Below are 12,997 nucleotides of genomic sequence, written 5' to 3'. Positions count from 1 at the left end.
CTTTCTTTGACTCCTTTTTGATCGCATTAGCCTCTCCTTTCATCCTTCGCGGCTCGTTTCCTTTTCTCTCTCGTTTCAGCTCGTTAGAGGAGGTTTTCTCTTTCGATCTTTTTTCTATTCTCACCTCCTGGCTGTTGATTTTTTTCCCTCACTAAACTCAAAGAGGTTCGCGATAATTGAGTTTGTCGCAACGACAACAGTTATCCAGCCGGTGCTACCGAGAGAAGCCTGACAATGGGTGGAAATGTTTTTTGTCGCTGATCGTACATTCTCGTGGCTCTCTTTAACTTTTGTATTTTTTAGTGTAATTCTTGAGCGTACCAGAGACGAGAAAGCTACACTTTTAAAAAATTGCATACATTTGCTTATAAATTGAACCAGAGGAGCGATTAATTTTCGATGGCGATTCACCCTCGCGAGCGTGCAGCGCATCCGGCACACAAGATGAATCGCCACTACTGCCTTTCATGCGAGGGTAACCACAATGGCCAGATTAGTCACACGTTATACGAGTCAAACGACAGTACTATCAGCGGCTAAGGTATCTCCGTTACATTTTTATCGGATAGAAGCTCACGATTAAAGGAGGACTTTTGCCGGCCGTCTATAGTCAAACGTGGCATCTTCATTATCTTACATGTGCAGAGCATCTATCAGAGAACAAGGAAACGGATAAAGGTACGGTAGTAAAAGGGTGCGCGCCAGATAGTTCGGAAAATCTAGGATTACGCGAAACTAATGAAAATATCAAATTACCGCGTATTGGCGCAGTAGTGTCGGCGTGTTTTGTTCGGACACTGTGAGGCAGATAGAATGGGGTGATTCTCGTTTAGATGTGGACGGATGTCTCGCACAACGACTTATTGTAGTCAATTAGAAGTTAGCGAGACAGACAAACGGGGTCCTCGTATGTGCCTTTGTTTCCTTTTGACGTCTAGTGCCACTCGGCTTATTTTTGGAATCTCTTAATGGATCTTTGATGATTATATGAAACATCTAGAATTAATTAATCACGACTTCAATGAAGAATATTTAGATTGCAACTTTTCCGAATATGCAAGCAACGTCGTATCCTAGGATGTCAAAATAATACACGATCAACAAGCGCAAGCGACGACAGGAGAAAATATCGATTGCCGAGCCGTTGCCAAATCACTATTGCAGTAGAGCAGAGTTGTGGTGAACCACCACTACCGCACATCACTTCACCCAATCTTCCAAGTGGTGCGGCAGCAACATCACCATAGTTTGTAACCAAGGCAAGATTCTTTTCATGTAGACATGCTATATTGGATTATAGACCAAACATTTTATTCACTCAATTGGTTATACACTAAATAGTTTTCGTTTTACTTATAATCCGAATAAAATAAACACTCGAACAAAAAGAATAAGAATTACGGAATACTGGAACCTGCGTATGAAACCAGAATTAAGCTCTTCGTGGTATTAACTGCGAAAACTCGTCTTGAATCAATTTGTAGAGCAAACGGACTGAATAGAGAATATGACTGCAACGTTAATGGCTTATACGTAACGAATAGTGCATGGTAGAAAATTATTTTTTCTTATTTCCGCGCTCTTATCGGCAATTCCAGAAGTCGACCCGTTGAAGAAAAAAATACTGAAGTAAGAAAGGCGGTATAGTCTGAAAAGGAGCCGCGGAATTAAATAGTTCGCTTTTTATGGAAAGAAGATAATTGTTTTTCAAGCGATTAAATGTATTTCTATCAAGATCGATCATTACACCGGCACACAAAATAAAAAAAGATGTCTGTACAAAAAATCAGACCCATGTATCCTTATGTTTTTCGAGTCGCTGAATTCGAATCCGGTGTCAGTTTGGCCCCATCACGTCAGGGTCAAGGTCAGTTGGAGGCCAAATTAAGAAGAAACGGTTCAAAAAAATTAAAATGCCATATATGTATGTTTTTTAGGTCGCTGAATCCGAATCCAGGGTCAGTTTGGACCCATCACGTTAAGGTCAAGGTCAGTTCCAGGTCAAACTGAGAAGAAACAGTATAAACCGATAAAAATGTTATATAAAACTTTCCAAAAATGGAAAAAGATACCAAAAATTGTAAAAAGTCTTATTCAAGAGATTTGATCACTTAATATCTTCCTTGTGTACAGAGCAAAGTTGCTTTCGTTTATATTGTTTTCTTTTTTTTTCCACTAGTTTAGTAACTGTCGATGTCTTTCTTTACTCCTTTTTTCTCTTGTAACGAACTCTTTTTTCTTCAAATGACCTATGCAATGGGTTTCTTTTTCTCTTTTTGTTATTTATTTTAATGTCTCTCTTCAGCGTCCAGCAAAAATCTGCCATCATGTTGACATTCCATCTTCCTTGGTATCGATTCTCCATTACACTTATATCTTGATGAAATCGTTCTCCCTGTTCTTCACTGACGTCTCCTAGATAAAGAGGAAAGTAATCAAGATGGGAATGTAAGAAATGCATTTTATAACTCATCAAGCAACCCAAATTTTTGAAATTCTCCAACATTTGTGCAAGTAGTTCCTGATAGTTCTCTTCGAGATCGAGATAGAGAAAAGGAATTTAGGAAATTTTTCACAAACGATGACGAGAATTCGTTGGTATATTGTACAGATGTTAGAGGTTTAGTCGATGCATTAAAACCGAATACGTATAAAGACGAGGAATGGAGACTTTTTATTGATTCGTCAAATCGAAGTTTGAAAGCTGTTCTGCTTCATAACGGAAACAGGTTTGCATGTATTCCCATAGCTCACTCGACTAAGCTGAAAGAAACTTATGAAAATTTAGAAATTGTATTAGAAAAAATAAAGTACTTGGAACATCAATGGAAAATTTGTGGTGATCTTAAAATTGCAGACATGATCTTAGGACAACAATCAGGTTTTACTAAAAATCCCTGCTTCTTTTGTTTATGGGATAGTAGAGACAGGGTAAATCACTACGTTAAGAAAGTATGGCCAACTAGAACACATTTTGATGCAGGATCGAGGAACATTATACGTACGCCATTGATTGACCCATCAAACTATCTGCTACCACCACTTCATATCAAACTTGGCCTCATGAAGCAGTTCGTCAAAGCTCTGGATAAAGATGGCGATTGTTTCCAGTATTTAGGAGAAACGTTTCCCGCAATAAGTGATGCTAAATTAAAAGAAGGTATTTTTGATGGTCCTCAAATTCGTACTCTATTTGAAGACGAAACATTTATTACAAAAATGAACGACACAGAAAAAGCTGCATGGCAAAGTTTCAAAACTGTTCGTGAGAACTCTTTAGGAAACAAAAAGAGTGAGAACTATCAGGAACTAGTTGCACAAATGTTGGAGAATTTCAAAAATTTGGGTTGCTTGATGAGTTATAAAATGCATTTCTTACATTGCCATCTTGATTACTTTCCTCTTTATCTAGGAGACGTCAGTGAAGAACAGGGAGAACGATTTCATCAAGATATAAGTGTAATGGAGAATCGATACCAAGGAAGATGGAATGTCAACATGATGGCAGATTTTTGCTGGACGCTGAAGAGAGACTTTAAAATAAATAACAAAAAGAGAAAAAGAAACCCATTGCATAGGTCATTTGAAGAAAAAAGAGTTCGTTACAAGAGAAAAAAGCAGTAAAGAAAGACATCGACAGTTACTAAACTAGTGGAAAAAAAATAAGAAAACAATATAAACGAAAGCAACTTTGCTCTGTACACAAGGAAGATATTAAGTGATCAAATCTCTTGAATAAGACTTTTTACAATTTTTGGTATCTTTTTCCATTTTTGTAAAGTTTTATATAACATTTTTATTGGTTTAAACTGGTTCTTCTCAGTTTGACCTTGAACTGGCCTTGACCCTAACGTGATGGGGCCAGACTGACCCCGGATTCGGATTCAGCGACCAAAAAAACATAAATATATGGTATTTTCACTTTTTAACCGTTTATTCTCAATTTGACCTCGAACTGGCCTTGACCCTGACGTGATGGGGCCAAACTGACACCGGATTCGAATTCAGCGACTCGAAAAATATAAGGATACATGAGTCTGATTTTTTGTACAGACATCTTTTTTTATTTTGTGTGCCAGTGTTATTATTTCAATGAGATTTTTACGTTGAAGGTCAACATAATCATCTTAAATATGTTACGTTGCAAAAAGTACGTTTGCGAATAGCAAAATCCTTTCTAGTAAATTAGTACACGAATCCCCGATATGTTCAGAATCGCGTTTACCAAAGCTATTTTACACCTCTATCGTTGAAGTTCAGCTCAAGCCGAAAATCCACGCGTGTATCCTTTTTTACGCTAGATTTATGAGCACAAAAAGCCGCGAATCCCTGGCTTTTCTTCATTCTGCTGAAATGCATACGTATGACTTAAGCGCGTGCATCGGTATGAATTGTAACTGTCGTTGCAGTATAGTCAATGGAAAAAATGAGATTTAGTATTGTATTTTGCGGAAATTTTTTTTAATGAAATAATGCGATTTATTCCAAAAAAGAAAAATCTTTAATAGATACATTGGTTGTCAACGCACGCATGCTTTGAACACAGCAAAAAATTGGTTTCGGCAATAAAAAAATTAACTACATTAATTTTATCTTAATACCAAATTTGTATAGCTCTTAAGAATACCATACTACGTAAGTATTGTTTCGACTTAATTAAGGGTACGTTGTTGGTGCATGTTTATTCATTTTTGTGTAACTTTTTGAATTTTGATTCGGCGCTAGCGTCGAATTATAATCGTTACACCTCTTTTTGTGAATCAGTTGTACAAGAATTTTAGCCTGCTCTTCTTTCAAGGATAAATCTTCCACATTTTTTCTCGACATCAAGCTTAATAATTCAGTCGCTTTGTCTAGTATCTAAAAAGAGAATGAGGGAATAAAATACCGTAACCTTGAATTCCTGCATGTTAATAATTATTCTTCTTACCATTATGGGAAAAAAGATCTTATCAGTGTTCCCGTGATTTTTCATATCCTTCTCCAAAAGGTAAAGATATTGAAGCACGCAACAAGCGTCTACGTCTGGGTGTACATTTGAGGGCGAAAACTTGACTAATTCACTGTATTTCTTTATTATTATACTCGATCTCTGAATTAACACCACAATACCAATGTCATTTAATCGCCGACAAGCCTATGCAGACGATTAAAATTGATCAATGAATTATAAAAGCACTGTGGAAAATTAGCTGATAATCGCTTGAACTTACAAGACGAAAATTTCCTAACGAGTCGAATGATAAGTAACTTATAATCTTTGTCAAGATTTCGGTGGAAAAATCCAAGAGATTTATACTGCAAGTAACTTTCGGCGATGTTTTTTTACTTTTAAGGTGCACTGGCACCTTGGGCTCCTCACTATCATCGCGGTAAGAAATATAGTTTTTACGGCGTGTTTTAACCATTTTCTAATAACCACAAAGTCTTTTGAAAATCTGAAATAAAATTTCATAACAAAAGATTTATTCAAAGAATGAGCGAATCATATCTATATTTGAGGAGATAAAGTACAGTTTTTGATATCCACCATGCAAGATTAAAGCTTACAATAGTTTTCCATAGGTCAAATCCGAAAAATATTCTCAGCAAAGTACAAAAGTCTCCGCGTAATGCCCCCGTTATCTCTAATTAACACCTTCCTCTCGCGCGCGCGCACGCATCGCATTATCTCCACTCTTGGTCCCTCTCGAACTTGCCGTCCTTGCACACACACACACACACACACGCACATACCCTCTCAGAAACGAGCGAGCTTAATTAACCCCGGGCAAATCTGTCCAGTGGGCGCGCGCTGCACTGGACACATTACACATCGCGCGCGCTCGCGGCTAATTTCGCAACTCTAGCCGGAAATAAAGCCTCGTCCGCGCGAGAGGGAGAGTCGTGGAGCGCGTGCACCCTCCGAGAGCGGCGTATAGCGGTACAATTCATTTCCGGCCGACCCCCTCCACGGCCGCGCAATTTTCGCGGATCCTTAACGAGTTTCCGGGACCAGCTAGTCGTGGGCGCGCACTTCGATGCGATACGTGAAAACAGCCGCGGAGCTCGGAGAAAAATGCAAGCGAGCGCGATGACGGAAAGTCGGCGGAAAATGCAATTTTCGAGACCGAAACGGGAGGGCCGAGTAAATTGTGGAAAAATGTGCGTTTTTGACTATGCGTGTGCGCGTGTATAAATGAAACGAAACGAGAGGGTGGAGAGAGTGTCCGACAGGCGCGCTAACTTGCAGCGGACAAACAAACGGGTTAATTAAAATCTCGGTAGGAGGTAGACTATGGGTTGTACTGTTACGGGCGCGCGTCGAGTGAACAAAGAACGGGAGTAGGCGTAGGGAGATATAAGCTCGACGTGGAACATGGAAAATAACGAATCGCTCGAGACGGGAATACAGTTTGAGTTTATAATTCTGTTTCCTGCTCAATTATGACAATGCACGCCGCTTTATTAAATTCGCCGTGATTAGATTGAAATTGTAAATAGCGCTATGTTTGTTCTGATGCGTTATTGTTATACAGTGGCTTATTACTTGTGTAATTTCTCCAACTATGATTATCATCCTGATGAAGGCTAACTGCATGACCAAAATATTTTCGATCGAAGCCAGTTTGCATCGAGAGTTCGACACTAACTCTCTTCCTCGCTGCGATCGGCCTTGTTCATGAATCGTAAACGCGTACGGCATTCTCGCTTCTCGTAATAAAAGCTCGCCGGGATAGCGATCAGCGGATAATAGGTGCGGATATTTAAATTCGCACGTGCTTCGACGCGCTTGTGCCAAAATATTTACAAGAGCTACACAGAGCGCGCATCCATGCCGCTCGCTTTGCAAGCGCGCGTTTCGAGGGATTTCTGACGTCTCGCGCGGCAATGCGGAAATTATCGCTCGCGATGAGGCGCTTTGAGGAAATTCTCCTATTATACTGCTACACGGAATATCGTTTAAGAGACATTGGGTTTGATGGTCCGGAGCAATGACGCACGGCTATAGTTTTTCTGCTGCTGAAAGTTCGTTTAATATAAAACGAAATGTGATAACGGAGTGATTCTCATTCGCGTTATCAAGTGAATTAGAATCAAACAATGCAATTCCCGAGTCGTGTTGAAGAGTAAAAATCACTCCGTGAATCTTTATTTTACGCCGCAGTGCGGCAGCTATAAGAGCAGCGAGAAAAGCTGAGAAGCCTCGCCGCATCTCGATGACTCGACGTCTTTAAAGGATCACGGTCACAACACCCGGTGTCGGCAAACCAATTTTAAGCCGGTGGGACGCGACAAACGATTCGCCGTAAAGAAGGGACACAAAGACCGCGTAAAAGTCGCTTTTAACGACACGTCTCTCTCGCGCGCGCGACAACTCCCTCAACGACGATCCATTCTTCCGCTCGTTTTTCTCTCTTCTTACAGCTCGAATGTTCTCTCCCCAGATACTCTCGCGCCACACGCAAATTACGAGCTGGTGATAACTATCTTTTAATCTCTGCTTCTTTTTTTCCAGGTGTTTTTGTTTGCCGCAATTTTTTATCATTGCGCTTTTCAACGCTGCAAAGGCTCGAAGATCAGGTACTGCGCGCGCGGAGGATGATTTGGCTCGAGAGGGACGAACAATGGTAGGATTATTATCCGCGAGCTTTTGTTTCGGCTCTGCGAGAGGGTGTGATTTACAGGTAAGTACGTCTTCAATTTGCACTACTAAATTTGAAGAGAAGAAAGATTAAGGTTTCTCGTGGCGCTTTTAACCGCACATCAAAATATGTCGCACGTTTGTCTATTCGAAAGTTACGATCTTTTTTATATGTGATTAAATGAGTGTAATAAAATCACCAGTGCATGAATTGCTATTAATAATCGAACGTTTCATGCACGTATACATTTTTCATTGTCAAGTCCACTAGTCGTCCAAAAAGCTGATATTCAACGACAATTCAAAACTCCCCTAACCATGTGTATAATTCAGCCCGGTTTTCAAACGGGCGATTTTCAAATACTTTCGCGTGAGCCATCCACCAACGCACACCACGGGATACCTCCACATGCGATGCGCCAGACTCGCTCCACCGGAGGCCAGAAAAAGTTGAGGCTAACCGAGCGAGAAGAGAGAGAGAGAGAGAGAGAGAGAGAGAGAGAGAGAGAGAGAGAGAGAGAGAGAGAGAGGGGCCTAAAATGTAGGCCGCGCCGCATACAGAAATAAGCACGGAATACACACGGAAATAAGTCGACGCGCGCCGTCTAGCGATGACACGGAGCGTTCCTTTCCGCTTTCGCTCTTATTTGCGCAGCTTCTACTTATGCTCACAGCTTTTCCCGTTTCTCCTGGCTAGAATAATTAGTCGCAAGAAATTAATTAATTCGCATCCGCGACTCTTTCGAATACCTATACACACGACGCGTTTGGGATTACGAAATAACTATATGTGCAGCTGCCAGTTTTGTCGGGAATCCGCGAGAGCGAAAATGACTGTAATCTCGAAGCGAATAAATCCGCGTCGAGGGCTTCCTGTATCGTTTCTCATTCCGGACCCGCTCTTAATCCCGCGAATTCTTTCGAGCCACTTAACGCGAAATTAATCGAAAGTATATTGCACAATCGTCATTCGAACGCACGCGTCGCTCTCTCTCTCTCTCTCTCTCTATTTATAGCCTGGTCTTGAAATCAAATCAATTCCCTTCTTCCGCCTCTCGACGCTATGCTAAATTTTCTGTGAAACGGGAGCATTTCAATTTGTCTCCCTTCCTCTATTCTCACATGCATAATTCAACGTCATTACGTCGAGGGATATAACACGCGCGTCGGATAGGATCAGCGCACGCGTTTTAAATGAAAGACACGATTTATCGGCGGAGGCCTTCATCGATAGCGTCTGGTTGGCGTCTTCGAAGGAAAATAATTATTCGGCGATTTAGTGATCGTGGTTTTCCGCTTTTCGGCAGCGACTATGCCATGCACTGAAATAACAGAAGGCGACGGCGAGGAAACTCATGACGTTGCGTTGGTTAATGTGATTAGGTTTAATTGCGCCGTGTTTAGATGGGGCGGGATTGAAACGTAAGTGTGGCTGCGGTCTTGCTGTGGTCTTTGGTTTTCGGGGAGCTCGCTTTTGACGATAAAGATGGAATCCAAATTGTATGCTTATCATGGTGTGCATTTATAAAAAAATAGTCTGATGTTGTTTATTGATTTATATTATATGGTTCTTTTTCAAATTCTTCCAATGTACAAAAAACAGACAAATTCTAATTCTTGTCTGACAAATAACGTCTGAAAATTTTATTTAAGGCTGGTGAAACTGGCATGAATTATTTTAGATATCAAAGTCTCATTTTTGAAAGCAAAATTTTACATTCGATCCGAAAGAACCCGGAATTATTAAAAAATTAAATAAGCACCGCCGCGGTTGAATCGTTTCGAGAAAAATTGCTGCTTACATTAGCACATCGGTAAAACATTCCTCGCCTTGTTTTCAAGCCATGGCTTATTAGAAAAACAGCATAAATCATACATCAAACTCGTTCGAGTTCTATAAAAATGTGCGCTAAAAGTAACGGCTTTTTTGAATTCAAAATAGAACATAAATCCAACTTGTAGTATAAGCGTTTAAGCTCGAAAGATAATCGCACGGATATGCGCGAATTGATTAATTTATTCCTGTATAATCTATAGGCTCAAACAATTAATAGAATGTTAAAAATATATACCGAGAGGGTGATGACAATAAAGGAAAGATGTACGATTATTTCCTCGCGTGTCAGTCCAACAGCCGAATGATCTACAATAATTGTCGGATTCGGTTGCTGACGCAACGTTTTTCTCTAAACAAACCGCATTGCAAAACAACCACTGCCATCAAATAAACGTTTCGATTCTTCGAGCATTCTTGCCATTCCTTGATACGCCGAACAGTCATAGCAAATCTTCCAGCCGCTCGGTAACCTCGCAAAGACCTGCGCAATCCACGCTTCGATCCGAGTTTCGAAAATAAAACGTAGAAGGCCCGCAATACTCAAGAATCAGCAGCCGCAAACGCTACAACAAGCAGCGCGAGCGCGCGAGACGACTCTCCCCATCATAAACGTCGAGCACCGCGAAGAACAATAAACCCAATCAGCCGCAGATTCATCCCACTGTACGAAGACCTCGCCGATTAATCGCCTGCCTTGGTAAACCAAAGAAGAAAAAAAGACAAACAAAAACGAATACTGATACGCTCTGTGTGTATATAACGCATGCCAAAAATTCGATCGCCGCACGCGAGCCTAAAGCCGATATATCGGAAATAGTCGTGAGTCACCGGCGGATTGCATGACGCGCGGGCGCGCAAGCACCGATTCGACTTAAGAAGGGAGCAGTTCGCAGCTTCCGGCTTTTTGCCCCCCTCCTGCACTCCATATCACGCTAGTCCGAGCCTTCCTTTGTGCAGATGTACTACTGCGTTATATGTTGTATGTTGTATGTACGTCGAGTGCACTGTTCGGAGGGGATTTCGCTTTTTACTCTTTCGTTCGAGGAGGGACGAATGTGTCACTGATTGCGCGCATTGAAGGAAGCTTTATGACTGGCGTTTAAAAAAAATGGGAGACTGAAGCTTTGTAGCGAGTAGAACCGATAAATTACTTCACTTGTGTTTCTGCTCCTTTTTTCGTCATTATGAATTTGCTAACAAATGAGAGAGGTCAGTTCATCGATACCTAGCAAAAAGTCGCAGTAAGAAATTCGCGAATTTTAAACTTACGCAGAGGTTTACGAGTATTTGAACGAAAATCGGTGACTTAAACCTGTCGACCTTTGTACAGAGGCTATGACGTTTCAAGCGAACGAATGCAAATACACACTGCTGGCAGCTGGACAAGAACCATACCAGCACACACCACAAAGTAGATGGCGCCAATGTCATCTAAACAAACATGACTGTCAGGCCTGTAGATTAGATCTTACGATATATTCGAGGAAAGATAACTGGGTTTTCGGAGCGTAAAAACATTGCACTTTGATGCTGGCTTACGTTGGCTTGGTATCCTATTCGCAAAGCGGCCGCTAGCGCAGAAGCTAGGAATAAGTAGAAAGAGTATGGGGCTCGTCAGACGTCTCAAGGTATGATACCCACGTCGAGCCTTGAAGATTCGTAATGCTCGACGACTTATCAATAACTCTTATTTTAAACGAAATTTTAAACGAGATCTCGTTTAAAATTGCTGAGAACCGATAACTTATTTCTATTGCGTCTGAGTTAGAAGAAGCCTAGACAACATGGGACAGTAGAGACATTTCCGATTCACTCAATTAGCGAGAATTTCGTCTAGAATTCTGACGAAAGAGTCGATCTTCCCTCTCGCGAAGATTCCGAAAGTCTCGACGTCGCCGTGTCTTTTCCTCCTACTGACTCTGAGCGACGCTTCTCATGTCAGAGAGCTATACCGAGACGCGTCAAAGCCAAGAATCTTCTATGATTTTTTAGTTCGCGCGACTAGTTTTAACTTTTTATCGAATTGTAACGATGTTCTTTACGCTCGTGTAAACAAAGGTTTAGCTCACGTACAAAAATAAAGCGAACACCATTCATTATTCAAACGAATCCCGCTATTGACTTTCTGTTCTATTTTTCAACATTTTAATCAAGCTCTTCACTGAGCACGAAAAATACGTTCTATACTTATACCCATCAAAATGCACGACACCTCCACGCGAGCAAACTCATCCAAAGCCACCACGTAGAAAAATCCAATTAGCATCGTTCACCATTGAAATCCAGTTCCCAGCCAAAGAAGACGACTGTTGGTCACATGCCGAGCGACACACAGGAGAGGACGCGGAGGCATCGGTGAAGCAGCACAAGAGGAACCGCACGTGTCCAGCGCCTCTGGGGTAATTTTAGATCGGTAAGATAGCGGCGACTTCGCTCGGTCGGGGGAAAGAGCGAGAGCGTAATCTCTCTCGTGCGCGAGCGAGGCGCAGCAGCAGTAGCGGCTGCTTCTCGGTAGTCATGCCGCCGAACTCGAGCGGTCTGCCGCGGACCGCGTGCTGCTGCAGCGACCCATAGTGGAACCGTATTGATGCATGCCGCGTGTGTTTTTTTTTCTGTGCAATTAGATTGATGTAAGTGTTACGTGTCATAGTGCGCGTAATCAGAGGCTTGTATGGCATTGCCGAAGACGGATTTGTGAATATAGGTACGTGGCACGGGTAGTACAAGTGATTGTCGAAGGTTGTGAAAATTTAGGCAACAAAGTGATTGATTACGAGTTTGTAAAATAATCGTATAGGAACTTAGATAAATAGAGCTATTATGAAAATCACCAAGACGATGATTGCAGTGAGCAAACGGTTAAGAAAGCTATCGTTTTTCTATTGATTTTACCTGTGAATTTTTCCAAATAGAATTTGAAAAGAATAATATTTGCCAACCAACGATGTGAAATTGGATAGAATGAGTCGATTCATCGCGTAGAAAAATTCTAACTTTTTGTATCAACGTTTCTACCGCAAAAGAATTGGTCAGTGCTTAATCAAACGAATAAAAAAAAGAAAGATTTTCCTTTGTGCACGTCGAACATTTTAACCTGCCATTTCTTGTTTCAAAAAAAGAAAAACCATATGAAACCGCCAAAGGGCTGATGTAATGAATCCATACGGCAGAGGGTTTTTTCAATTGAATTGTTTTTTCAAAGTTTTAACGCATTTTAAAATCTAATAGTTGTCTAATGCAGTCAAAAAGCAAAATTATGTTAAGTTTTCAAAAGGAACTAAAACAAACGTTGGAAAATGCATTTTAAATCAAATGAATTAAACGATTTAGAAGCTATACATTTCTATTTAACATTAAATCAATTTCAAGCGACACGTTACGCGAGTAATATCTGTTCTACAACCCATAACTTTTTCCTTGTTTATTTATCCTCTCGCACGGGTATTTAAAAATACACCATTCCCGAAAAATAAATGGCAAACTAATTTAAAAACTTGTGTAAGAATGACTGTAGAAGAGGGGAAACGAATATCGAG

General features: G+C 40.9%; 2 protein-coding genes across 9 annotated transcripts in view; one reads left to right on the top strand and one right to left on the bottom strand.

Annotated features, from left to right (window-relative positions):
- The window catches only part of LOC100116943 (tyrosine-protein kinase transmembrane receptor Ror), a 324,541-nt gene that overhangs the window by 167,414 nt on the left and 144,130 nt on the right, over window positions 1–12,997 (bottom strand). The window lies entirely within an intron of this gene.
- The window catches only part of LOC100680254, a 39,287-nt gene continuing 38,205 nt past the window's right edge, over window positions 11,916–12,997 (top strand). For 2 of the 5 annotated variants that reach the window (XM_016986681.3, XM_032595833.1), the window contains exon 1: window positions 11,916–12,165. The gene's annotated coding sequence lies outside the window, so the exon portion shown is untranslated. Of the gene's footprint in view, window positions 12,309–12,997 lie in introns of all 5 variants that reach the window. The other 3 variants (XM_032595834.1, XM_016986683.2, XM_031924732.2) reach the window with 3 other exon arrangements.

The sequence above is a fragment of the Nasonia vitripennis genome, chromosome 1 (assembly GCF_009193385.2).
Source record: "Nasonia vitripennis strain AsymCx chromosome 1, Nvit_psr_1.1, whole genome shotgun sequence".
In the NCBI taxonomy this organism is placed as follows: domain Eukaryota; kingdom Metazoa; phylum Arthropoda; class Insecta; order Hymenoptera; family Pteromalidae; genus Nasonia; species Nasonia vitripennis.
Note: the sequence above shows the minus strand (reverse complement) of the source record. Positions and strands in the feature narration are given on the sequence as shown.